Raw genomic sequence first — 25,764 nt, 5'->3', positions numbered from 1 at the left:
TGTGGTTATAATGGAAGTCAATGGGGCAAAAACAGCCACTAACAATAAATGAGGAAGAAAACAATAATCAAAAGCCAATGTTTTTACTTTATATTTGACATGCCCAAGACTGCGAAAAAGGTTAAAAAAATCCAGTCTACAATCACTTTTTGTATTGAAAATTTGTCATTTAGATTTTCCCCAAATCCACTTATGAACTTGGCAATTAAAGAGTTAAAATCATGGAATTTTTGTAAAAATTTGGTAGTTTTGATCAGAACTGACTAACAAATTTATGCAAAAAAAGTGAAAAAATAATCTGATACATTTTTACAGATGTTTAATTTAGTGGATGTATTAAATTTGAACAATGCACAAGGGTTAAATTTGCACTGTGTACCCCTGCATAAAATAAAAACAGGAGGAATAATAAAACGAACACTGTAAAATACAAGCTAAACAGCGCCTACTTCAGTAACACACAAATAGCTTAAGTTGTTAGCCCCTCCCATCCAACTGCTGGGTGGATCAGTGGATAGCGCGGACGACTTTCAACGTGAGGACCCGGGTTCGAGGCCCGACTGGACTCATCAGGTACATTACAAATAATAAATTGTGTTTGTGTGTTAAGTTGTGTGAATGGGTTGTACGTCCTACCTGTGATCTGAAACATGCGAAAAATAGATAAAAACCACGGTTCAAATTTAATTATTTTATGATATATGATAAGTATATGTATGCAACATATATTAGACATATATGTGAAGTCATGTATGTCACATATATAAATAATTATATAGATGACATATATGTCTATGTATGTTTTTTGCACACATAGACATATATTTGTATGGGATAGACATATATGTCAATATATGAAATTGTTCCATTTTCGAATAGGTGTCATATATGGTTGTACATATATGTACATATATGTTTCTACTTTATATTACCATATATTTCATATAGGGATATTTCATATATTCACATATATTACATTTCCGTATGGGTAGCCACCCTTCTTTTCGATAACAGTCACAAGCCTTCCATTCACTGATTCAGTCAGTTTCTTGATCTGATCTGAACCAACATTTTGTGCAGACGCAACCACAGCCTCCCAGACACTGTTCAGAGAGGTGTACGGTTTACCTTCACTGTAAATGTCCTGCTTAAGAAGGGATCAAAAGGTCTCAATAGGGTTTAAGTCAGGTGAAGAAGGGGGCCATGTCATTAGTTTTTCATCTCTAAGGCCTTTACTGGCCAGCCATGCAGTGGAGTACTTTGATGCATGTGCTGAAGCGTTGTCTTGCATAAAAAAGATGCAAACTTTTTCCTGTACCACTGCTTGAAGAAAGTGTCTTCTAAAAATTGACAGTAGGTCTGAGAGTTGTTTTTTCTATCCATTTTCAACCCAAAAAGGTCCAACAAGCTCATCTTTAATAATACCTGTCTGTGCCTGTCTGCCTGTAAGGGGTCATATGATGAATAAAAAAAAAAGTAAAATAAGTCTTTGGCGTTCCCAGAGTCTGTATGTGAAGTTTTATCTCAAAACACCCCACAGATAATTAATTATAGCATGTTAAAATTGCCATTTTGTAGGTCTGAGCAACGTGGTTGTCGTGGTTGGGTAGTGCAGATTAAGGGGCGGTATTATTGTAATTGGCTTGGTACCTACGTCACAAAACAGGCGAAATCTAAATAACCTGAATATTTGTTTCACATGCTTGCAGAGAATGGTTTACCAAATCAAAGTTGTTCTTTTTCCCGTATTCTAGGTTGATAGAAGCAGTTTGTAGCCCTTGAACATGGAAAAAGTCAGATTTTCACGCTATAACCCCTTTAATGTTTTGATAGTGTGACAAGTTTTGGTAATAAAAGGTTTGCTTATTTGCATATCAATGTATATTAAATGTCTGCATTCATTAATCTTTCCGCATGACTGCATGACAATTCATAATAATGTCAGAGTGAGCTCTAACCTAAGCTTTATCCCTGGTTTAAAACCCTGAAGACAAATAAACATGCCTAATCAGTCAGTGCTTTTTACTTTAATGTTTAAAATTAATTAATATGACTAATTATTTGTCTGTAAAACACAACTTTGGTTTAGTTTCGATGAAGGGGTACTTGAGCCTTACTGATAGGGCTGTAGGGGTACTTAGGGCTAAAAAGGTTGGGAACCACTGGTCTATTCGTTTTGGGCACCATTACTCCACTTCCAGAGACCAGAGAATCACCTTCTACCGCGGACCTCGAGGCCACAGCGGGCACAGAGCCCGGGAAGTCAAAGCATTTGGTTCCGTCCAATTTTTATCGCCGTTCCCGCCCGGCCTCCCTCTCCCTCCTCCTTTTCCATCGTCATCCAGTTCAGCAGCCATTTACCATCTGGCCAAGAGGCCGTTTCTTGTGTTCTTGTGGAGTTGTGGGCCCAAGTACTGTTCCAAATCCAAGTTTGCATCAAGCCAAGTTCACATAACATCCCTAGATGTGTTCTTGATCTGCCCATTTTATCGAGGATGCATCAGGAGGTGACTTCTGCGGACTTCTGACAGCCAAGTTTCCCAGAATGCATTTTGCGTCAACGGCAATACAGCTTGCACAATATTTGAAATATTACTCTTTCTTTGTCATTAAATGTAGCTTTAAGAGCTGTTCAGTCGAGAATATAGATTAAAAAATTCAAATATGTGGTTAGTTAGTAAAGATAACGCCTGTATTAAAATTTCCTTTTGGATGAGTTCCAGTGAATCAGGGGGCGGTCAGCGGCGTATACACCGACGAGGGCAGCCTCATCTCGACAAGTCCTTCTGAAATTTTCCGCAATCTCAATGCAGCTGCTCTGCCCTTCGGTGTCTGATGGTCAAACATAAAATATTCCCTTTACATTATTGATTCTTTCCAGAAAAACCCAAGCTTATTTTTAAGCATGCTTCTTAAAAGACCATCTTGTTAAGAATGATGTCCACAACTTACTACACCTTTTCTTAGCATGCCGGATGGTAATTATAGATGTGGCAGTTGTGCCCAGTGCTCGTACACGCATAAGTGTAAAACTTTTAATCATTCACACACTGGTAAGGCATTATCTATTCGTGGCACTACACATGTTATTTATTTAATTAGTTGCCCATGTGGCTTATCATTGCGCTTTCATTGTTTTACCAACATATTATGTTGGTAAAACAATGAGAACGCTACGAACTAGAATCAGTGAGCACAGAAGCACCATCAGAAAAGGAGATGAACGCAGTCCTGTTGCCGCTCATTTTAAATTAGCTGGGCATAATGTCAGCGCCCTTAGATACATCGGGGTTGAGCGGGTCTCCAACGGAAAACTTTTTGGATTTACTATTTAAATACAATGTCTCCTTATGGTCTTAATGAAGAGTTTGACATAAAGCCTGTAGCTTATGTATATGATTGTGGTTTTATACGTATAGATATATATACATGATGTATATGTGAGTATGCACTGCTTTTTTCTGTAGGTAAATGCCCGTTCCTGACTATATTTTAGTAAGTTAAATGCATATGTGTTTTTACTTTAAAAATCCTTTTCACTGGTTAACTTGTACATATGGAATTGTTTTTCTGTGTATGTTGATTGTTTTTTCTATGCAAGTGTTTTTTCAATTAATTAATAAGTGTGGTTACCTGGCTTGTTTAGACCCAATCAAGCTAATTGTAATCACATGGTGGGTCAGTTTATTGTAAGGCCTATATATCTCTGTATCAAATGTGTTCTACCATTTGCCTGAAGAAGTCCCAGTAGGGTCGAAACGTTGCTTTTATTAAAATATGGGAGTAAATAGCAGTGTTGTGGACATTAAATTTTTTTCACTTTATTAGTTCTCTTCTTGTTCAGCACCTGCCAGAAGGTGGGATGTGCGTACTTTAAATCTTTTATACATTATGTCATTGTCTCTCTGAGCCTCTTGACTTTAAGCTTTCCATCCACTTTTTAGAGCAATGAATGAACTCAAGGCAGTAAAAAAGTTAGTGTGCCATCTAGTGGTAAATAATGTTCGTACAAATGTTTTCACGCACTGTAAAAATGCAGCATGCACATGCTTTTGCAAGTCAATTCAACCTACTATTTTAAGTTTTGGCTTGAGAAGATAACATAAACAATTTCAACTTGATTTTATTAGTTAAGTAAATTTTTTTTTTATTTAAAGTTACATAAAATATATATTGATATGACAAAAATTCTGCATTTTTTTATAGTGCACAAATGTTGACACAGAATCACATTTACTAACAATAAGGTGTGTGCAACAAATAAGTAAGATGATCTTTATTCAGAGAAATGGCAAGATATTAAGATGGGCTGGCTTTGGCTAGCAACGAACAAACAAGCAATATTGATTCAGTTTTATTTTCTATAATCACAGAATATCACAGTTTTGTGTTAGTTAGTATTTACTATTGAAACTACATTCATATTTATAACATACATGTTTCTGTGCTTTATCTTTTTTTTCTGCGAGATTATTTCACTGTAAATAAAGTCAGCTAACAATGTTGTCTTTTTACAGAGTTAATTATTAAGTTCATGTTTTATGCTTGAACATTTCTATATTCTTTATGTCTTGTGGTTACTGTATTGTTTTCTTTTTTTATCATGATAATGTCCCAATTAAACCAATGAAAGTTATTGTTTTGTATATCATTGGATTTTTTTTTTTTAAATTCTTCATTGATGGCATTTATTTACCAGTGGCAGAATAAGGACATTGTTTTTTCTCAACAACTTGAACTGTGCATGTTGTGTAATCTTTTTCAACTGTGCACTTGTCCGGATAATTAATAGGATTCTCCATTCTGTAAAAATCAAACAAAATACAATCAAAATCACTTAAAGGGGACATTTTTATGAAAAAATTGGCTCCCTTTGTGATGTCAGAAGGGGATAACACACTATCCAACCACGGCACTGCTATTTAGTACAGAGATCAGCTTATTTGCATTTTAAAGGACACACCCAAAACTGCACATTTTGCTCACACATACAAAGTGGCAATTTTAACATGTTATAATAAATTACCTATTTGGTATTTTAAGTAGGGATGCACCGAATCCAGATTTGTTGGGTTCCGAAACCGAATACCGAATCCTATTCGCATTCTTATTCCATTAACACGGTAAAACACATTAATGAAGTAAACAACGTCCACAGCAGTGTATTTTTCATATTATTTAATTTTAACTTTAAAAAAAAAGGATAGGCTGTATGCCAGGATGACAAGTGGGAAAAACTATTTTGACAATTACCATAAGCCTATGCATAATGAAAGCGATGCGGTGCGACAGGCTCAAGTTCTCGAAATGTGAACCGCCCCTAAGGCTCACTAAAAGAAAAAGCTTATCTCCACGTCAGCACCCGATGTGTGTAATTAACGGCCGCGTAACGTTGACCAGCTTAGTGCAAGCCTAGGGTTCGGTTCGGTGGAAAAAAATCTAGGATTCGGCCGAACCCGAATCCTGGATTCGGTGCATCCCTAATTTTAAGCTAAACTTACACATACCTATTCAGGGGACACCAAAGATTTATTTTTATCTTAAAGTCTTGTGAAATGTCCCGTTTAACATTATAAGAGTACAATGATTGCACATCTATACTGCATATATCAGTATAGGAATCTATGATATACAGCAGATTACTGTCGGAAACCACAATCAGGTTTAATGAGTTACCCTATACTGTTATCCATTAAATATTAAGAAACCAAAATTAAATATTTGTTCAAATTATATAATAAATTAATTATTTAAATATAATAATGATATATTTGAAGAAACAATGTAATACTTGTAACACTAGTGTATAGTATAGTATGTAATATGCAAAAATATTCAAAATCAGTTTACTGATCAGTTTTTTATATAAAATCAGCCTACATACACTGTAAAAAAATTGCTGTAGTTCTACAGCTGTTTGCCAGTAGTTTGCTGTAGATTTATATATATCAAATTTATTAGCAACAGTCTGTTCAAAGAAAAATGAACAGTAAACATTCACAAGTCTTTGTCTTTACCAAAAAAATGATAAAAAACAACCTCATGCAAACATTCTGGAAACCAGAAATCCTCATAAACCTTTAACAGCTAAAAGTTGATAAAGTAGTTCATACTCACGCATCACAGCATCTCATTGACTCAGCAGTACAATCACAGTCCATACACTTACTGTTCCTCCAAGTGGAACCAACAGGATGCCAGGTTTTATCAGTTGTGTCCTGACAAAATCTTACTGCACCTGTCAAAAAATTCAAAAACACTATGATAAATTATAATATGTGGCTATGTGTGTAGATGTAATGTTGACCCCATTTCTGTATCTCAACTGGTAGCAGTCTTGCAATTGGTGCTAGCAAAATGATCATGGGTTTAAATGTCAAAAATGCATAGCCTGGGTATACTGGATAACAGCGTCCGTATTAAAATGTGTGTAAAAATGCGGTGTGTACCTGGTCCCTTGTGTCCAGCCTGCGAGCATGCTGGATGGACCGGAGAAAAGACTGCACAGAGAAACACTCCCAAAACTACAGACCTCTTCAAAATCAACAATAAACAAGCTGATCCAACAGTAATGAGTAAATATATTCATAGATATGAGGATGAAATCAAAGGACATAATAATGATATGATGATGATATAATATAGGCTGAATGAAATGATGCTTGACAAAATAAGTTTAAAAGTGTGATTTATTTATTGAAGGCAGAAGTACATAATAAAACTTACTTTAGGTGATATTTGTATTATTGTATCAAAATGTAAGAACAATAATGTAAAAAAAAGATCTAAGTTGTGATTAATGTATGATAGGAACTTACCATATTTATGTAGATGATGACCTGATTATATGAGTCTAAACTCACAATGCCTGTATTTATAATAAAATAACAGTGGAGGTAGGAACAAAATGTTAATGATTTATTTGTCATTTCTTAATATGCCAAATTCCTATAATAACACAAATATAGTTTGATTGTACTGCATAAACACAAATGACAATAATATTAAGGTCAGCTGCCATATCATATTTTAAAGTAAGCTATAACAAATTATTTGTGCACATGTATTTTTATTTTGTGCTGCATGGTTTGTTTACAGTAGGAGATTATGGCATGGTCAGAGATGTGCACAGGACAATGGCCAAACGTATCTATACCATCATACTCCAAACAATAAATGACATCCAGGAAAGTTTACATCAATGCATATATCTTACTGAACAAACATTACGCCCTAAAAAGATATTGAACCTGTCTGGACTTTGAAGTTGAACAAACAACAACATGCAATCAAAGCTCTTTTTATATTTACAAAGTCTATTCCTGGAAATGTGGGCTTAGATTAAAAAAATCAGGATACAGTGGCTTACAATAACCTGTTTGGCAGAAAGACCCAATTCTCCAAGACATATCGTCTCGGTACGATGGTAAACTCTGTTCCCTGAGATAGGGAACGAGATGCTGCATCATGAAATGACACTTTGGGAAGGGACCAGCGTCCGCGCATCTGAATAATTTATTAAACTAATCTGTGTTATAGGCGATGTTAGATGACGTCACGAGTGTGACAGATACCGGAAGGCATAATAGAGAAGCGCAAACAGTGCAATACAGCTTCTGGAAAAATGAAGCGAGCGCTACAGGCACAAGGATTCATGGTAATGAGACACAGGGTCTCGTTCCCTATCTTAGAAAACAGAGGTTACAATTGTACCCGAGACGTTCCCTTTCAAGGGATGTAATTGACTTTTGTGGTGTTTAGGTAGGTTAATGCCCATCCATTACGGGGCTCCGGTAAGAAGTGTGACAGGAGACAGGCAACAGTTAACTCTTTATGTAGCACTTTGAGTATTAATATTCATAGCAGCATACAATCATGGCCACAAGGTATTAATGTGGTTTTCCTGAAATACACAGAGGAATTATATATCAATTTAAGTCAGCTAACATAACATTGTTGTCAAATAATACAAATAAACATGATATATACATCGTGTGGAGTAAAATTGGTAATATAACATAAAAGTTTTAACCACAATATATATAACTGGCCTTTTACATCATAATTAACATTTATATTAGTAATAGAAACGGATTACTCAAAATACAGCATTGCAATGAAGTATTAATGTTAATTGTTATTGTTTAAGGAGAACTTACATGCATCCACGCACATTAGCACCCAAAGAAAATGGCGGAGCGAGCGTCTGTGAAAGTGAAACTAAAATGAACCGCAAAGCGGAACTACGCCATCTAGCGGCATATAATAAAAGTCTCAAATTAAAGTTTCATAACCTACTCATAGGGAATTTAGAACAGTCGCCCCCAGATTAGCATAGCTAATATGTAATAAAGTAAATTCCCTAGTCTCCGGGATTAGTTTCATCTCCATCAGGAATTGGTGGAAGTCTTACAAGTTTGGCAACAGGCCTTAAGTATAGACGATCTGTATTTGAGCTGACCTGATATGTCCATCAGCACTGGGTATCAGTTTAACAACCCGACCAACTGGCCAGCTGGCTCTAGGAAGTTGTGGATCCATAATCATCACCACTGTGTTCTCAGTTAGATCCTGTGTTTCTCGTTGCCACTTCTGTCGAGTCTGTAAGTCTGGCAGGTAATGTCGGGTGTAGTATAACCAGAAGTGATCAACAATACTTTGAGTATGACGCCAGCGGCGCTTGGTTACAGGTTCTGGAGTGTAAATAACTTGAGGAAGCGAGGCATTCCGTCGGCCCATAAGCAGCATATTAGGAGTGACCAAGTCTAAGTCCGCTACGTCAGATGAAACGTAACCTAATGGCTTGCTATTCAGAATACCTTCTACTTCAATTAAGACAGTACTCAGCACTTCCTCTGGAACAGGTTGACTTCCTATAACTACTTGCAGGGCAGACTTTACCGATCTAATCTCCCTTTCCCAGATGCCTCCAAAATGTGGTGCAGCCGGAGGATTCAACTTAAAGGTGATCTGATAGCCAGCTAGCAGCTCCTGCAGCCTGGGCTCCATTTCCTTAAAGGCTTGCCTTAATTCAGTTTCTGCTCCTCTGAAATTAGTCCCTTGATCTGAGAGAATTTCAGATGGTGTTCCCCTTCGAGCGATAAAACGCCTAAGTGCCAATAAGAATGCATCTGAATCAATACTGTTAAGAAGGTCAAGGTGAATACATCGGGTTGTCAAGCACTTGAAGATGATTCCCCATCGCTTCTCTGAGCGCCGGCCAATCTTAACAATAAAGGGCCCGAAGCAATCAACTCCAGTCGAAAAAAAAAGGCGGTTGGTTGAGTCGCAGACGAGCTGAGGGTATGTCAGCCATAATGGGTACTATCGGCTTCGCCCTCCACTTCTGGCACTCCACACATTCCCTTTGATGTTTTTTAATTGCTTGCCTGCCTCTCAGAATCCAATAATAGCGACGTCGTTCTGCGAAAACCCTGTCTGGACCTGGATGAAGTAAACACTCGTCGAAGTGCCTTATGAGGAGCTTAGTCACTGAATGGTGTGGGTCTAAGACCACTGGGTGTATCTCAGTCTCACTGGAATCAGACAGTTTCCGTAGTCTACCACCCACACGGATTAGTGCCAGCGTGTGATCAAACTCTGGCGCAAGGGTATGCAGACGGCTGGATACGGGCACCGGTTTTGCTGTCTTTAAGGCTCTAAACTCCTCTGAGAAAGATTCCTCTTGAGCCTGGCTCAGTATGCAAGCTTCTGCACTTCGGTAGTCTGGAGTTTGTGCATTTGTATCTTGAGTAGCCGCCCCGTGAAGGAACTGGTAAGTGGCATCAACCAAGGCTTTCCATGAGGTATATTTTGATACATCAGGCATTCCAGAGTTTTGGTCATTTGTTGCTAGGCCACAGAAAATACCTTTCTTTGCTTCCACAGGATCATCATGGATTTCTGCCATGGGTGTAGTTGGCCATTGCTCTGGTGGTTCCTTCAAAAATTCTGGACCTTGACTCCACCTACCTGGGCTTGCTATCTCAGTAAGTGTCCGGCCCCTGGTAATGTCATCTGCCGGGTTATTTGAGGAATCAACATACCTCCATGTGTGGTCTCCAGTGAGCTCTTGAATTTCGGCTATTCTTGTTCCGACAAATACCTTATATCGGCAAGATTCAGAGTTTATCCAGGTAAGGACGGTGGTGGAGTCAGTCCATAATGTCACATTTTCCACAACAATGCTCAGTTCCTGTTGGAGAAATCTGGCTAATTGAGCACTGGTCAGCGCTGCACACAACTCAAGCCGTGGTATTGATAGCTGTCGTTTGGGGGCAACCCTGGAGCGAGCCATGACAAAGGAGGTATGGACTTCTCCATTCTGCTCAATAAGCAGATACGCAACGGATCCGTAGGCCACTTCTGATGCATCCCCGAAAACATGCAGGCTAAATCTTGATGTTTCCACTGCAAAGTTGGGGGGAAGATAACATCTAGGCAACTTGATTTTGCTAAGGTTGGGTAATTCTCTTTCCCAGAGGTTCCACTGCTCCAGCAAATTTGCAGGTAAGTTCGGATCATCCCAATTCCGTGGTTTGGTCTAGAATTTCTGGATAAGCACCTTGGCCCTGGTAGTGAAGGGAACAATAAACCCTACGGGGTCATATTGCGATGCTAGAACTTTGTAAAGGTGTCTCATTGTTGGGGGATGCTCTCCTATTGCCCGATGCTTATACCCTAAATGATCTTTGAGACAATGCCACATTAAACCGAGAGCATGTTCTAGAGGATCCGGGGTATACTGCTGAAGCCACAGTTCAATGCTCTCAGAACGTGCTCCTGCTGGTAAGTGCTGGACTACTGATGGAACATTAGAAGCCCATTGCCTTATCTCAAAACCCCCAGAGGCTAAGAGTGGTCTCATCTTGTCAATTAGTTCCTTAGCCTCTTCAGGGGTCGAAAAGCTTTGTAGACAGTTGTCTACGTAGAAACTCTGCTCTATAGACTGTAACACCTCTTCATTGCCAGGCTGTTGTTCTTGAACATGTTTACGCAAAGCAAAGGAGGCACAGCAAGGACTGCAGGTCATTCCAAAAGGCAAGACTTGCCATTCATGGATGTCAGGCTGATTCTCCCTCCGCATGTTCCTCCAAATGAACCTCAGCAGGGATCTGTCCTCCGGCAGAAGTCTCACTTGGTGAAACATCGCACGGATATCACCACTAATGGCAACAGGATACTGCCGAAACCGCAGGAGAACTCCTAGTAAAGAGGCACCGAGGCTGGGCCCAGGAAGTAGTTGCTGATTAAGTGAAATTCCTTGATGCACGAAGGAGCAGTTAAAAACCAGCCGGTCCTTGCCGTTGTGATGGACAAGATGATGGTATGAACCACGACTCCTTATCTGTCCACAGATGCTCCGTTGGTATTTTGACAACATAGCCTGCATCTAGGAGTTTCTGTATTTCGGCTTCGTAAACTTTAGCTCTTTCTGGGTCTTTACTCAGGCGCCTTTCAGAGTTCCTGAGGCTGGAAAGAACTGATTCCTTGGTTCCTCTCAAGGGGGTAGCATCCTGGACACGAAGAAGTGGGGTAGCGTAGCGCTCAACGCCATTAACTTCCACTCGCTGTGTCTTTGTCTCCAGCATGTTTATAGCCCTTTGATCCTGCTTTGACCGTGTTACTAGCTTCTCACTGCGATATGGTAGTACATCTAGCTGCCACAGTCGTTCGACATGTTGGTAAACCGGATCTGGTATTGGTGAGAGGGAAGTAAATAAACATTGCTGTGTAGGTACCTGATGTGAAAGGAGTCCATCTGGTCCCTGGAGAACCCAACCAAGTTGCGTATTTACAGCTGCTGGGCCACCAGCTGGTCCTATTCTGATAGGCTCTTTGGCTGTGATCAAGTTTGGGTAGTCGGACCCGATTAACAGAAGAGGCTGGACCTTATCGAAGGATGGAAGAGGGATCTCTCTGAGATGATAATAACATTGCTGAAGTCTCCTAGTCGGGTATGTTTGTTCAGACAATGTAAGGAGAGGAGCCGAAAACACACCCGTAAGGGTATATTTTTCATTTGGGTTTGACTGGGTGGAAAGCAGTAAATCAACGGACCGCCCTTGTAACACACTGATATCATGCCGAATGGTGCGTAGGGTCATAGTTTCATTTTCACCCTCAAGACCTAGCCACTGGACTGCTTCTGAAAGGATAATGCTCCTCTGGGCGCCATCATCCAGAATGGCATATGTCGGTATGGAGCTCTTGCCTTTCCACAGCAGCACTGGAACCACCTTTAAGTAAACCCGTCCTGTAGAGCTTGGAGTCGACAGATAGGCACGATCTTGAGATGTCGTAAGCAGCACAGTGCGGGAAACTTCCAGTGCGATACGATGTAGGACCCCAAGATGAACCTCGCCACATTCTGAACAAGGCTTCTTTAGTGTACATTCTTCACATTTATGACTTGTACGTCCACATTTCCAGCATCTCTTGCCATCCTTAATCCACTTCAGAATCTGTGCAGGCGAGTGTTTAGTGATTTCATTGCACTGTGACAAGTAGTGTTCCTGACTTTTACAATACAGACATAGGCGCTTGAACCTATTAGCTGATTGTTGAGCACCTGCAGTTTCCGTAGCAACCAAATGTACGGTGCTTACCTCTTTGGGCTGATTACTTCCATGATAGACAGCGATGGGCCAAGCTGGGGGCTTTAGTTTAGGCTGACGTTCTCTACTTGCTTGAACCTTCTCAGTTTGATAGCGCTGCACCATTTTTGAGGATAAACGCTGGGCCTCTGCCTTTACTTTCAGCCAGTCTGCAAGGTCATGCAAATTATATGGGTTTAGGCTAACAGAACTCAGTCGGCCCCGTAACTGGAGGTGTTCAATAAAGCTATCTCTGTAGTACTTCGGTAACTTACTGAGTAACCTATCAACGTGTCCTGTACAGGTAAGCTCTCGCCCCTGTGGTCCTTCAAGGGACATCAACATGCCCACCAACAAGTCAACATTAAGAGCGAAACTCTGGAAAGCCTTTGCATCTCCTACTTTAACGTCAGGTGAATTTAGGAGGGCCGCTATTTCACTTTGTGCCAATTGGTGAGGTTGGCCGTATTGGCGTTGTAAACTGGTCATCGCTGCTGTATAAGGTGCTGAATGATGCCGGCATGCTTGTGCAATTAGCTTTGCCTCCTCCAGAACCAATTGTTCCATTAACACCCTATATTTATAATGTTCAGTAAGCTCAGTACGGGGATTGAGGAGATTGTCCAAAGCCATCTTTAGGTCTGTAAACTCACGCTCACTGTCATTCACAAGCTTAGGCAAAGCTGGAATTGGAACTGGCTGGAGTGGAGGGCCCACAGGCGTTGGCTGGTAAAATGAAGCAGGGTACGAAGGCTGAAGAGGAGGGGACGCAGGCATTGGTTGGTAGGTCAAAACCGGGGTAGGGTAATGTGGCTGGAGTGGAGGGGACACAGGCATTGGTTGGTAAGTCGAAACTGGAGTAGAGTAATGTGGCTGGAGTGGAGTCTGAGAAGATAGTAAGGTAGAATGATATCCTGTCACAGATGACGTTATCCGATAAGGATCTGACCTTGTGAAAGACTGCTGTTGCGATTGACTTGGTCGATTCGCCTGTAGCTGATAGACAGGTGGCACAAAGGTTGTGTGTGCAGTAACTATTGGCAGCTTCACTGACGTGACTGTCTGTGGTAGTGATGAAATGATTTGACATGAGGAGTGAATGTCTGCTGCACTGTATGAAGTTTGCTGATATGCTGCTGTATGTAAAGCAGTGATATCAGGATGTGATATAGCCATATCAGGTGCCAAACTGGGTCTGGTCTGTGTCATATGCCATGGAGTTGACTGCTGGGGAAGATTTCCTGTGCCAGCGAAAACAGGCAGTGGATGTCCCAAACGCCAAGGTGCGATCGAAGGGACAGCGGTAGCCTTTGGTCTAACCGGAGGTAGCAAAGTAACCTCAGCCTGTTCGAGACTGGGCAATACAGGCGATACTGTGCCGCTGCTATGAGAATTATGTTCAGAATGACTGTGAGTCATGTTTCGTGCTGCTGGTGTAGCAAGCTGACTAATAGAGCTCCCAACATCTAGCTGCCTCACAAGGTCACTAAGTTCAACGTTAATACTACTCATATGGCTTGGTCCATACTGCATGTGTTGCTCATTACCAGAAGGCTGTTCAACAGTCGAGACTGGCTCGGCCTGTCCACTGAGAATCAGCTGTGCTCCTGTATGATCTATCCTTGATTGTGCGTATGGACTATCATAAAGTCCAGGGACTGGCATCAGCGATTTGGGTAATGCTACATCATAGTCTTGCAGATGAGCAGGCAGCTGACGTACTCTGTCCTGTCTACGGACAGGGTGTGTGGAATCAAGAGGATAACTGTGGCTCTGTCGCTCCATTGATCACCGTAATGAATGCAGCATCCGGCTCGAAGGACCAAATGTAATTGACTTTTGTGGTGTTTAGGTAGGTTAATGCCCATCCATTACGGGGCTCCGGTAAGAAGTGTGACAGGAGACAGGCAACAGTTAACTCTTTATGTAGCACTTTGAGTATTAATATTCATAGCAGCATACAATCATGGCCACAAGGTATTAATGTGGTTTTCCTGAAATACACAGAGGAATTATATATCAATTTAAGTCAGCTAACATAACATTGTTGTCAAATAATACAAATAAACATGATATATACACTGTGTGGAGTAAAATTGGTAATATAACATAAAAGTTTTAACCACAATATATATAACTGGCCTTTTACATCATAATTAACATTTATATTAGTAATAGAAACGGATTACTCAAAATACAGCATTGCAATGAAGTATTAATGTTAATTGTTATTGTTTAAGGAGAACTTACATGAATCCACGCACATTAGCACCCAAAAAAAATGGCGGAGCGAGCGTCTGTGAAAGTGAAACTAAAATGAACCGCAAAGCGGAACTACGCCATCTAGCGGCATATAATAAAAGTCTCAAATTAAAGTTTCATAACCTACTCATAGGGAATTTAGAACAAGGGAACTTCAACGCTGCGTCATTGACACTTTGGTAATGAAATGTCCAAGGTGTTATGCACAGATCAGGACATAAGAATCTAGTTTCAGGGTAAGGATGAGAGGTCCAAACTGTAGTACTTCATAAACAGGTGCGGGGTGGATCACCCTGCAGCATCACACACATATTGCATGAGGGCCCCAGATTGAAGGGGTGAAGGCAATCTGTGCACCTCATAACTTGCAAAATAGCTTCCACAATTAATTTACTGATGGTCTCGTTTAGGTTGTGTCACGGTGATCCGTGTCATGTTTTGTTTGTCTCTCCGATTACGTCACCTGGACATTCACGGACTGATTCATCACACCTGTTCCCTGTTAAGTGTTGTGTATTTATACTGCTGTCTGTTTCTCACCTGTCGCCGGATCATTGTCATTGTCATTACGTTCATGTCTGTTCCTGTGTTCCATGTACTGCGTGTTCCTGTGTTATGGTTTTACTCCTCGTGTTTTGTTTCTGTTCATTTTTTATTAAACGTTATTTATTTCATGGTGAACCCTGCACTTGCGTCCTGATTCCTGTACCCAGTCATGACAGAATGATCCGGCCAGACTGGACGCAGCGGGTTCACGGAGGGCGGCTCCCCCAGGAGTTTCGTCGAGGGGGAGTAGTGACATCGGGGTTCATTCCCCATCAGCCCCGATGTCTCTTGGGGACCACCGTGAGCGATCGCTCGCTCCTGCGAGCATGCGGGAGGAGGATCGGCCCAGGCGGTCCCCCAACGGTTGAGTCGTCGTCGACGGTCCCTCGGAGAACCACCATCCTGCTCGCAGGGGGATCCGGAACGGACCACGCCCGATCATTTCCCCGGGGTGGCTACCGTGAGAGGGTCTCCGTTTCCGCGAGGGGATGGGAGATGACTTCCGGGGGCAGCTGATCGTCGGCGAATCCCAGGAGGGGGGTAATTCGTCTGCCTCGGTTCTCGGAGCGATCGCTCCGGTTCTCCTGGCGCAGTCCGGCCTACCGTTCCTGTTGGTCTCATCCCGGCGGCTGCCGGCTTCGCCAGGGTCCCCAAGCCCTCCACCCCTCCCTTGGACTCTCGCTACCAGACTTTTGTGTTTGTTTTGTTTAGGTGAGTGTCTGGTAGCCACTCTTAGAGGGAGGGGTCATGTCACGGTGATCCGTGTCATGTTTTGTTTGTCTCTCCGATTACGTCACCTGGACATTCACGGACTGATTCATCACACCTGTTCCCTGTTAAGTGTTGTGTATTTATACTGCTGTCTGTTTCTCACCTGTCGCCGGATCATTGTCATTGTCATTACGTTCATGTCTGTTCCTGTGTTCCATGTACTGCGTGTTCCTGTGTTATGGTTTTACTCCTCGTGTTTTGTTTCTGTTCATTTTTTATTAAACGTTATTTATTTCATGGTGAACCCTGCACTTGCGTCCTGATTCCTGTACCCAGTCATGACAGGTTGACCCTTGTTAAAGGCTCCAAAACAAACCAAAAGTCGATCATTTAGGAGAAGTTTCCCGGACAAGTTGATCCAGGACTAGGTCATAGATATATTAGGACATTTAGGTAGTTTTTACAAACAATCCATACAATAAACAATAGTGTGCATCTTGGTATTGATATATGTTAAGAAATGTCAGTACAATGTTTTTTAAAATTAGGGCAGCTCAAACATGTATTTTAGTCTGGGACTAGGATAAGCCCTGTCCAGGAAGCTGCCCCATTGTCGATAATAAGATAATCTTGTTGATCTGCCAACTCGTGAGGAAGAGGAGAAAAAGGCCTGAAGAATTAAGGTCCTGGCTATATGGGTTAGGTTTATAACCCAGTCTTGGGTGTAGATTGACTTTAATTCTGCCTGGAGTGAACTCCGACATGAAGGGCTGGTTTTCCGGACAGGGATAACTAGCTTTAACAAACATGCTTGACTAAAAACATAACCGATGTGCATTTTGAGACAAAACAAGGCACTGATGTATTTTACGATATGTCAGTGTAAGTTGTTTTGAGTTTGTAGTTTAAGAGTCTTAAAGAGTCTTACATTTATTTATCCCTGTCCCGAAGAGCAGTAGATAATGCTTAGGTCACCTACCCTCCTCAGAGAGGTGATGGCCAAAAAAATGGTAATTGGCGACAGATGTTTGTGTGTACAAATTAATAGGTTTAAATAGTGCCATGGTAATCCCTTCTAAAAATACAGTAGTCCCATATCAGAACTCTCACTGAGAAGGAGGCTGCATCCTCAATGTACAACACGGGAAACTACCAACTATAGGATGACTCGCTTGACCGCCAGGGCTTCTTAGTGGCAGCCTTACAGTAGCAGCCTCCTATTGGCCCTCATGACTATGGGTGTCTCTGACAAAGCGCATCTATGGTTCAAGTCTAACCTTAAAGGTAGGTAATTCAGAGAGGCGACGTCTCCGAACGTCTCGATACCGGGGTGCCTCAAGGCTCCGTGCTTGGGCCACTGCTCTTTTCAATATATATGACATCCCTGGGTTCTGTCATTCAAAAACATGGCTTTTCCTACCACTGCTTTGCGGATGACACTCAACTTCACTTGTCATTCCACCCTGATGACCACACGGTTTCTGCCCGCATATCAGCATGCCTGAGGGACATCTCACTCTGCATGAAGGATCACCATGTCCAGCTTAACCTTGCAAACACAACTGCTTGTCATATCATCTGAACCAAAGATTCATCACAACCTTTCCATTCAGCTATGTTCCTCGACCATCACGCCATCCAGGACAGCCAGAAACCTGGGAGTGGTCATTGATGATCACCTTAGCTTCACAGCCCATGTTTCCAGCATCGCCCGCTCTTGTAGATTCATTCTCTACAAAAAGGTAAAAAAACACTAGCGCGTACCTTCTCTGGAGCTGATCCACAACTGTGGAATGATTTACTGGTCGCAACTCGATCTTCTGACTCTGTAGCTGTCTTTAAAAATTGGCTAAAAACCCATTTCCTATCCTTTTCTTTTCCTTTTTTCCTTGATCTCTATCTATACATTCTTACAAAAAAAATAACCCATGGCTATGTATACTATGTTAGACTTGATGAGACTATTTCCAGCGCATTTATGTATTACTGTTCTTGTGTTTGCTATAATTGCTTCTATTGTTTATTTATTGAGTTACAATAATGTAAGATATGTAAGATATCTTCTAAAGATCTAAAGATACATCCTGTGTGTAAAAACATCTGATAAAGGTCTTAGAAAGCAACACACTGCTTAAAACTCTCACAAGCCATTAAACTATTTTATCTGACTAAGATAATATATATATTTTTGAGCAGCTTGAAAGACAGACACATTTCAACACACATTTCACTCAATGATAGAAGTTGTATTGTGCTGTTTGCGCTTCCCTTTCATGCCTTTCGGTATCCGTCACACTCGTGACGTCATCTCTTGTCGCCTATTAAATGGACTACGTTAAAAAATTATTTAGATGCGTGAACGCTGGTGGTGTTTCCAAAGTGTTATTTATTGAGGAACACAGATATTTTCATTCAGCTATTTTGTCATTTTCAAAGTACCTGTACAGTTTGGTATTATTCTGCATTATTAATACTATAAATTTACTCCACAAACTTAAACAGTAGGAAATATGGGGGAATCTCATGATGATGAAATGTTTTTCTCCAATACATGTTGGTCTCAATTAATGACACTGTTTTTAAATTTTTCAATTTCCATTTTGCTAAAGAGGTTGACAGAACCTTGAATTTTGTGTTCAGTGACCCATTTTTCTGTTGATTTTTATGTTTATTTTGGATTTGTGTCATGATCCAACCACAGCCTATTATCAGATTAGCAGATCAAGTCAGACTTTGATTTCTTTTTTAAATTGTTGGTATAAAAGTATCTTACTTTTATATTTTGATGCAAGGTGTACCTTTAAAACACCCACAACTTAAAAAATCCAGCAGTATACTAAACTGTGGGCAATTAATAATTGCAAACCTTTGTTTTAGTACAAATATCCAAAGTATTAAATCTAAAGTATTAAATAAATATTATAAAGTAGTAAAATATTAAATCATAATGCATTTTCTTGATTCTTGAATTAAGTGTTTATTAGAATAGTACAAGATTTGTCTAAAAACTAGACTTATTTTCTTAGGTCATTTTGCTCATCTTAATTAGTAGCTTCAGGTGTGTTTGATTAGGGTTGGAGCTAAACTCTGCAGAGACACCGACCCTCCAGGACCAGGATTGGTGAACCTTGGTATAGATGTCCCATGTATTTTCTCCATTACTTTTTTTTAAGACATGAACATTGACTTAATAACGTGTGTTTGACTTGAAAACAAGCTATTTACGTGATAGTTGGTTGTGCAAGTATTGTTAGAGGTAATCTCATACTGTATGAACCCCAAAAGTTTTGTACAAATGTTATTAGACTGTATAAAGTTCAGATATTTATAGAGGTACTCAGCATCCTTGCAAGTTAACGTACATTCAACAGCCTATTATTGTTCTGCATTTCCTGCATAAGGTACGCCTATACGGTCTCTCTCTCACACACCTGTTTATCAGGAGTAAAAAATACAGATATATTAATAATAATATAAATAGATAAAACAGACATTGTTCAAATTGTTGTTTACAAAGTGGGTATTTGAATGATCCTAAAACCATTTAAATATACGCTGTAAAAGTGCATTGTGCATGTGGCCATAACGTTAGCTGTATATGTGAACGAGTTATGTTGTCATTTTGCTATTTTGGTTCTGTAGCTGCTGCGTTTAATCCCTAGCTATGGTGCATTGATTGTGGCAGTTAAAATAACTAAATGCTAATCAAACTGAACCAAAATCTTGATTTAAATATTTGGGGCATATTTTTGTGCGTTTCGGCGGGTTTTGGACAGTTTTGGGCTGGAAACCATCAACTCAATCTGGCAACACTGCTGGTATCCCATTGCAACTGAAAACAACATGCAGAACTTGGATAGTCTTAGATGAGGGCGTAAAATCCATCCAGAATATTTTGGAAAGGCAGTGAATGACATCAACAACTATGCAAACCCTAGGAAGCAGGAGGGCAAACTACAGGTGGTCTAGTACGGTTGACCTACCTATGTAATTTGGCCAATCATTGGTGCAAGTTTAAAATAAAAACATTTAAATTGTGGCACCAATAGACAATATGTACTAACATAATAAATGGTATCAAATTGCAAAGTACATAATAGTTAAGGCCACCTAATATAAAGTGTGACAGAGAAAAGCATCATTTGTTTGCAGATATAATTTGGTTTGATATCTTGAAATTTAATGCAGATGTGAGTATTGGCACCAGTATGTGTAGTTACACCAGAGCCGATCCTGACCTCCCTGGGGCCCTAAGCAAAATTCTGCTAAGGGGCCCTCCTACCTGACCCGGGCCGTGAGCCATTGTACCTGACCCGGGCCGTGAGCCATGACCTGTGAGTTTTGCCACACATTCACACTTGACACCCCACTGCTCTCACTACATACAAAATATGGTTACTACTATAAATCACACTCTTAATATTTATATTTTAAGTAGTGAAAACTGAATTCTTGATATCAAAAATCCATATCATGTGAATGTATAAAAGCTAAAATGGCTTGCCATACCATATAACTGTTTATAGTATGCATAAGAGTAATACTTGATCCCTGATGGTTATTATTTACTGAGGGATGTGCATTCATTTTGACCTTATCATTGGCATTATACCCATTCCAATGTAAATCCATTGGTTTCCATATTGCATTTACATTGTCATTTAGGAGCGTTATCACGCTATTTTTTTTGGTCCCCACACAGATTTTGGTGCTGGAAAGCGTGCGTGTCATTTTGTCCACGATTGCACGCGCATATGAGCGCATATGAACGCATATTCACGAGCGAGGCGGTTATCGAGCTGCCATTGCACCGTTGCCCTTGGGCGTTTATTCACGCGAAATGTTGCATAACAGACAGGCAAGAGATGCACTGGCAACACTACACAGCTAATTTAGTCAGATAGAGTCAGATAGAGAGAGACAGAATCACATCAACTTAACTTTACTGTTTGCTCTTGCTGACATGACATCAAACTTGAAGAGAACACAAGTTTACCTGATTGCTGTTCTCGCTTTTAACTCTCATTTTGTTTCCTTTTTCTTTTTCATGGCCAGTTGGATAGCTCTTCTTCATATTGTCATATCAGTAAAAAGTAACACACGCTGTAAATGAGGAAAGGGCCTTACGTAATTTGCGGGGCCCTATGCAGCCTGCGTAGTAAGCGTATAGGGCCGATCGGCTCTGAGTTACACTGTTACTGTTACACTTAACCATAACCCAAACCTGACCTCAAAACCTAACCCTAACCATGCCCTTACTCCTAAACTTAACCATATCTTAAACTCATTTCCCACATACAGTACATTACTGCATGCAACTTTATCATTATAAACAATGGCACTACTATTCAACACTCTGCCTTTGACAATACTAAACTGTTATACATCTAACTGTGCATTGGTTAGAAGGAGATGTATGAGAAAGTATAACTCACTTGTCTAGTACAAAGTAGAGGTCAAAACCCCCATAGCATGATGAGGCTGCAGTCCCTCTATCCGGCATAATTCCTGTATTTCCATTAGCAACGTCCACCAATTTAACACAAAGCAAAATTACTATCCTCCACAGTCTGCACATGTTGTGGTTAAATCAATCAACAATTACAAAGTGACAATGAGAGAAAAATGAAGGTCCACAGTTTCCTTATGAATCTTTGGCTGATATTCCATGCAGTGGTCCGGTGAAGTTAATTTGGAAAAGCCATAGTCAAAAAGACAAAAGAGAGCATTTCTTCTAGTGTCCTGGTGTTGTTGTGTGAATGAAAATAATCTTTTAAACGTCTAAATATGAGATATGCTGACTATGTGCAACAAATAAACAAGAGGATCTTTATTCAGAGAAATTTCAAGATATTAAGATAAGCTTGCTTTGGGTACAAACAAACAAACAAGCAATATTGATTCAGTTTTTTTTATATAAACACAATACAGAATATCACAGTTTTGTGTTAGTTAGTATTTACTATTGAAATTACATTCATATTTATGACATACATTTATTTGTGCTTTTTCTTCTTTTCTTTGCCTTTTAGATTCTACTTCACTGTAAATAAAGGCAGCTAACAAAGGTGTCTTTATACAGCATTACATTCTCTAATCTAGTAATAAATTACACAAGTTATTAAATTCATATATATTTTATGCTTTAACATTTCTATATTCTTTATGTCTTGTGGTTACTGTATTGTTTTTATTTTTTTATCATGATAATGTCCAAATTAAACCAGTGAAAGTTATTGTTTTGTATATCATTGGATTTCTTTAAAATTCTTCATTGATGGCATTTATTTACCAGTGGCAGCATGAGGACATTGTTTTTTCTCAACAACTTGAACTGTGCATGTTGTGTAATCTTTTTCCACTGTGCACTTGTCCGGATAATTAATAGGATTCGCCATTCTGTAAAAATACAATCAAAATCACTTACTATACATTATAAGAGTACAACTACTGCATATATATCAGTAACCCATTGCACTCCCATCACCAGTTTGTCTGAATTTAAATCAAGACGTGAGGCATACTTTTGATACCTGCATTCTTAGTAAATACATATGTATCAGGAATCTAATTTGACATTCTGTATTAAAGAGTCCTGGCTTAAGCTAATCTTTGTTCGGGAAACTACCCCTTACTGTTTTAAAACTGTGTTGCATTACAGACATTATGTTAAAACAAGAAAAATTCATTTCAACGTTTTTTTGTTGTTGTATTTTCCGTGAGAGTAATTATAGGTAAAAGTTGATAAAGTAGTTCATACTTACGCAGAACAGCAATTCATTGACGCAGCAGTACAATCGCAGTCCATACACTTACTGTTCCTCCAAGTGGAACCAACAGGATGCCAGGTTTTATCAGTTGTGTCCTGACAAAATTTTACACCTGTCAAAAAATGTAAAAACTCTTAAATCATTATATGTGTCCATGTATGTGGATGTTATGTTGACCCCATTTCTGTAGCGATCTAGCAATTTATGCTAGCAAATGATCATAAAAATGCATTAAATGTGTATAAAAATGCAGTGTGTGTACCTGGTGTGTGTGGACTCTGAAAGCATTGAGAATGGACAAGAGAAAGGACCGCGCACAGAAACACTCCCAAAACTACAGACCTCTTTAAAATCAACAAACACAATAAACAAGCTGATCCAACATTAAACAGTAAATATATTCATAGCTATAGGATGAAATCAAAGGACATAATAATGATATGATGATGATATAGGGCTAATGAAATGATGCTTGACAAAAGTTGTCAATAATTGATTTATTTATTGAAGGCAGAAGTACATAATAAAACTTACTGTAGGAGTGAAATTTGTATTAATGTATTTAAAGTAAATTTCTGCAAATTAAAACTGTAAGACCAATATTATAAAAAAAAATAGTTGTGATTAATGCATGATAGAAACTTACCATATTTATGTAGATGATGACCTGATTATATGAGTCTAAACTCACAATGCCTGTATTTATAATGAACAGAGGAGGTAGGGACAAAATGTTAATTATTTATTTGTCATATGATTTGTTGTCCTGACTCTCTGTGGTCATTAAAAATCCCAGGATGTCCTTCGAAAAAGAGTAGGGGTGTGCCCCGGCATCCTGGCCAATCTTGCCCATTGTCCTACTAATCATCCCTCATACTAATTGGCTATATCACTCAGTCTCCTCTCCACTAATAAGCTGGTGTGTGGTGGGCGTTCTGGCACAATATGGCTGCCGTCGCATCATCCAGGTGGATGCTGCACATTGGTGGTGGTTGAGGAGATTCCCCCGTTCATATGTAAAGCGCTTTGAGTACTGAGAAAAGCGCTATATAAATGTAAGGAATTAATTAATTAATTGTGGAATTTCTCAATATGCCAAATTTCTTTAAAAATACAAATATAGTTTGATTGTACTTGAAACTATACACTCTTAAATTGAATTTGGTAAAAAAAAAAAATCTTGTATTGTCCCTTTTATTTATTTAAACTCAAAATCGACACAAAATGATATATATTGTATTAAATACAGTAGGACAATACAAATTAACACATGGTATAAACACAAATGACAATAATATTAAGGTCAGCTGCCTTAAGTAAGCTATAACAAATTATTTTTGCACCTGTATTTTTATTTTGTGCTGCATGGTTTGTTTACAGTACACTGTAAAAAAATTCTGTAGAAATTACAGTATTACTGGGTATTTTTGACAACTAGCTGCCAGTAACTTACTGTAGATTTTACATTTATGTTTTTTTACCGGCAGCAGTTTGTTCAAAGTTAACAGAAAACATTTTCAGTTTTTATCTTCTGCAGTAAGTTACTGGCAACAAGCTGCATAATTACAGCAAAATTTTTTTACAGTGTAGGAGATCATGACATGGTCAGAGATGTGCACAGGACAATGGCCAAACGTATCTATACCATCATACTCCAAACATTAAATGACATCCAGGAAAGTTTACATCAATGCATATATTTTACTCTACAAACATTACGCCCTGAAGAGATATTGAACCTGTCTGGACTTTGATGTTGAAACAAACAACAACATGCAATCAAAGCTCACTTTATATTTACAAAGTCTATTCCTGAAAATGGGGGCATAGATACAAAATCAGGACAAGGTGGCTTACAATAACCTGTTTGGCCCAATCTCCAAGAAATAATACAGATATTTTCCTTTTAGCTGTTGTGTTATTGTCAACTTACTGTACGGCTCAACTTACAGAGATTAACATAAGCAATGTTAAAGTCACTGGGTTGATTCTCAGCAAACGCACATGCTGGTATTAATGAATAATTGCCACCCTTATACAGTATGTATAAATCTGCATTGGTAATACTATACATTTTCTCCACAAACTTTAACAGTTGGAAATATGGCGATGATAAAATGGTTTTCTCCAATACATGTTGGCCAAAATATTGACCCCCCCCCCCCCTTTTTAAGTGCTTTTTGAAGTCTGTATTTTGCTAGGTAACATGTTGACAGGACCTTGAATTTGTGTTCAATGACCCTTTTTTGTGTTGACTTTGATGTTTATTTTGGATTTGTGTCACGATCCAACCACAGCCTATTATCAGATTAGCTTAGACTTTGATTACTTTTTTAAATTGTTGGTATGAAAGTTTCTTACTTTTATATTTGATGCAATGTATGTCTTTTCAAAAACACCCTCACCACTAAAGATCCAGCAGTATACTTAAGTTTGGACAGTTACTAATAAATTACCAACATATATAAAAATGTACATTTTAAAGCTAACTTGACATTTTTTTGCTATTATTCAAAACTATGGGCGTCCATCCCTTAGTAGAAACAAGTGTAAGAAACAAAAGTTATGGTACTCTTAATTTAATTGTTGGTCAGTATTATGTTGTTAAGTGTGACATTAGCCTGAAATTGCTGCCTGGAGGAGTTGCATGGTCACCTACTGGCATGACTTCCCTAAAAGGAATCGGACTCTGCTTGATACTTTATAATGATATTAAAATAAGTTACAGATGGCATTTCAAAGCTCAATAATAATCCAAAGCTCAATAAAGCAGAGAATATGTGATGCTTATTTATGACGTGCTATATGAAGAGTCCAGTAGAGAGAGGGAGCTCTGATACTCTTTAAAAATTATTACCTTATAATAGGCTGAGTATTAA

Source organism: Paramisgurnus dabryanus, chromosome 11, assembly GCF_030506205.2.
Source record: "Paramisgurnus dabryanus chromosome 11, PD_genome_1.1, whole genome shotgun sequence".
Lineage (NCBI taxonomy): Eukaryota > Metazoa > Chordata > Actinopteri > Cypriniformes > Cobitidae > Paramisgurnus > Paramisgurnus dabryanus.
This window is presented reverse-complemented; position numbering follows the sequence as displayed.